Genomic DNA, 3475 nt, shown 5'->3' with positions numbered 1-3475 from the left:
TATCTTATCTAGACAGACCTGCAGAGACAGTAATATACATGAAAAACAAGACAAAGCCAAACAAAGTGACCAAAGAAAACAAAACAACAACAACAACAACAAAAATAATGACAAAAAAAGGAAACGCCTGTAAATAATTCAAGGACTGTTTGTTGACCTTTAGGAGTGTTTTCGGGTCGCGTCTGATGGGGTGCCACGCCTTGGTCCCAAAGTTAATTTTTGGTATTCCCTGGGACTTCCTTGCTCTGATCCCCTTGCTGTTCTGTTGCACACCCTTAGTGTTTTGCCTCGGTGTGGTGGGGTCAGATTGGGTGCAATTCCCACACTGTCTTCATTGTTGTCCCCTGTAGGGCTATGGGTCCGTGAGGGATATTGTGTCTCATGTTGAGGACAGACTTATGGCCCTCACTGCATTGGCTGGTCTGATCAGGGGTATATTCCTCAAGGCTTGGTGGGACAGGATGTGCTCCACTCTTTCTTCCTCCCCCTTCATTTTCTCCCATGTGCTATGATCAGACATGTCCCTCTACCTGAGCTGTAGCTTCAGTGCTGTCCTCTGAAGTAAATTGTTCTGGGGGGAGGGGCAGCTGTCCACGTTGTTGGGATTTGGGCCTGCCCCTCAGACACATTTCTCCTTTCTGATATTCCATGGCAGACTAAGAAAAGAATGAAGCCAAGTAAAATACAAGCAAGTACATATGAGCAACTTCTGTCCAGTGTAAATTGTTGGGAATTGGATCTTTTTTTTTAATCGTTAATAGATAAATTCCTGGCAAAAAAATCCCTAACTATTCTAGTCCGGTGTGTCTGTCATCTAAGAAATTTTTCCTGGTGATCCTATGAGCATAGTTCCTGGTTGCATCCATAATGGGGATAATTAAGAATGATGTGTTGGAATCATGACATTTTCTGCTCAGCAGCTTAATGAGGAAGGAGGGGAATTAGACTGCAGTAGAACTCAGCTTTCCCATACACCAGTGTTTATGGTCTTCTTAACACCCCAGGGCTCAAGTTTCTTCATCTCCCAGGAGTTATTCCCAACTGTCCGTCTATTAAATAAAATAACGTATAGAGATTTGTGTGCAATCCACAAAATGAAACAAACACCAAATGAGGGTTATATTTTTGTTAGTGTTACTGCATAATGAGATAATTAAATTGAGATAATAGCAGAAACTGAGTCTAAGGCTAAGAAAGGAATTAGAATAAATATGTGATAAAAATGATGAAATGCCTCAGAGAAGAATGTAAAAGGGATTATTTCATAGGAGCTGCAGGTTATTTAATGTCAAGTAATTTCTTACCATCTGAGTTTATACCTACAATTAGGAGCATAACCCAGGTCTAAAAGAAAGACTTGTTCTAATCCTTCTCAAGCTATCCCGGGTAATGGCTCAGCAGCCCCATGCCAATTTATGAAAGTATAGTCACAGTTCTGTAAGTAAATGATGCTTAAAGCAAACACAGCAAGGGGAATCCTATAGAAACTGGTTGGTGTGAATGAGCCATTAAGTGCAACCAGAGTGAAAGTTAGGAGCAACAACATTTCCTCTAAAGGCTGCCAAGCTCATCCAACTGCCATTGAGTCAATGTCAACTCATAGTAACTCTATATGGATTTTTTCAGGTTGTAAAGCTTTATGTAAACTATAGCCCGCGGCCACATGCGGCCTGCCAAAGACATTTATCTGGCCCACTGGGTGTTTTTGCCCCATTTGTTTTTTTACTTCAAAATAAGATATGTGCAGTGTGCATAGGAATTTGTTCATAGTTTTTTTTTAAACTATAGTCCGGCCCTCCAACAGGTCTGTGGGACAGTGAACTGGCCCCCTGTTTAAAAAGTTTGAGGATCCCTGAAAGCAAATAGTTTCATCTTTCACTCATGGAGTGCCTGGTGGTTTGAATCACCAACCTTGAGGTCTGCAGTTCAATACTTACCTGAGAGTACCATGGAATTTATATATAATTATTTACCAGGAATTCTAACATAGGTAACTAATACACTTTTGATATATAGCTTTTGAGCTATAGATCTAATCAATAATTTTAATCCATTTCTTCATAATTATTCTGTAAGGTATATTTCATGAATCTCATTGAAATGAAAGGAATACAGCCAATAGTATTTACTTCAGGAATTAATATACTAATTCACTATAAAAAGGGCAAGATCTTATTTGACTACATTCACTTCAGTCAAGATTTGGGAAGTTTTAGAATCTCTTATCCGAAATAGTTTCCAGTGATACTTGCAGTTCAATAAACCACAGTAATGGATTTTTTCATAAAAAGTGCAGATGTCCTGTGCACCAATGCTCGTCATGGCACAGTTAACAGCTTCAAGGAGTTTGAAACAACCCAAATTTCCATCAACGTGCAAATGGATAAAAAAACTGGCATTTATGCACAGTGGAGTACTATGCATCCCTAAAAAGTAGTGATGAACACATGAAGCACATTGCTGCATGGGAAGAACTGGAGGAAATTATGCTAAGCGAAGTAAGCCAAGCACACAAGGACAAGTACAACATGAATCCATTGAGGTAAGCTTAAAATAATGAGGCATAGGGGAAAGGCTACTATATACATACTTTCCTGGGGTGAGGTCCAGGTACTATGGCAGGGGCCAAACCCAATCCAGAGATACATATGGCAGTCAACTAAATATGAAGGGAAAAGAAATATTTTTAAAAAACACATGGGTAGGTGGGGAGCAGGACACTAACCCACCCAAGGGGAAGGTATTATTTATCTCTCCAAAGGAGAAGGAGAGAGAGACCAGGATTCATCCCAGTGAGCCTAAATGTGAATATAAAATACCAGCATGTAGCAGGGAACCAATAGAGAAGTCTGCAGAGCCAATCCCTATCCCAACTATGTGGATCCGCCCCTCCCCTACCCCCAGCCCCCCAAAAATGCACTTCAGATGACAGCACTGAAGCTACAGCTCAGGGAGAGGGGCACATGTGATCAGAGCACACAGGAGCCAATGAAGAGGGAAGGAGAGTGAGTGGAACACACCCTGGCCCACCAAGCTCCGACGAAGATATTCCTGCTCAGAGCACCCAATGCACAGAGAGGACCGTAGGGCCAACCACACCACGAAACACAACGTCCCTCTCTGAACCATAGTGCTACAGGGACAACACAGGAGACAGTGTGGGGATTGTGCCTGATCTGACCCCATCACACTGAGGTGAAACACTAAGGGCGTGAAACAGAGCAGCAAGGGGAGCAAAGCAACGAAGTCCCTGGGGAATACCAAAAATAAACTTTGGGGCCTGAGTGTGGCACCCCATCAGACTCAACTGGGAAACACTCCTAAAGGTAAACCAACAGCCCTGGAACTATCTATAGGCTTTTCCTTTTTTGTCATTGGTTTTTGTTGTTATTTGGGTTTTTTTCTTGTTTTGCTTTGTCTTCCTTTGTTGTTTTGTCTGGCTTTATCTTGTTTTTGCGCTTAGTACTGTCTATGA

Source organism: Echinops telfairi, unplaced genomic scaffold, assembly GCF_000313985.2.
Source record: "Echinops telfairi isolate 266 unplaced genomic scaffold, ASM31398v2 ScPeMD7_38;HRSCAF=143, whole genome shotgun sequence".
Classification (NCBI taxonomy): domain Eukaryota; kingdom Metazoa; phylum Chordata; class Mammalia; order Afrosoricida; family Tenrecidae; genus Echinops; species Echinops telfairi.
The sequence above is the reverse complement of the archived record's forward strand: the minus strand, read 5'-3'. Positions refer to the sequence as shown.